This window comes from Macadamia integrifolia, chromosome 8, assembly GCF_013358625.1.
Source record: "Macadamia integrifolia cultivar HAES 741 chromosome 8, SCU_Mint_v3, whole genome shotgun sequence".
NCBI classification, from domain to species: Eukaryota; Viridiplantae; Streptophyta; class Magnoliopsida; order Proteales; family Proteaceae; genus Macadamia; species Macadamia integrifolia.
In genome coordinates this window covers 20,939,733-20,940,140 of record NC_056564.1, presented here as the reverse complement: position 1 = coordinate 20,940,140, position 408 = coordinate 20,939,733, and positions in this window count along the sequence as shown.

Below are 408 nucleotides of genomic sequence, written 5' to 3'. Positions count from 1 at the left end.
CTAGCCCCCTGTGCCCCAAGTCCCACCAACTCTGTAACCGACACCCCACCCCTCGCCCTATGTCATTGCCTTTACTTCTATGCCCCTCCCACCACTTGCAGCTACCCCCACCCATGCACCAACCCCAGTGCCTTGAGAGGTGGCAAAATATTACCATTGCAAAATGGTCATATTAGAGAGAGTGATATGGATTCAACTTCTCTATGGCGCAACATGGTGTCTGATGCATATCTAATGGTCAGAAACGCCTTGGCATGGAGCCCAAGATTGTCACATGCAGCCCAAGGTGTCTTTAGGCGTTGAATGCGTGCCGAACACCATGTTGCGCCATAGAGGATCCAAATCCTAGTGATATTTCATTGCCACTAAATATTTTACACATTATAATTTTGTTAATTCATTATATTG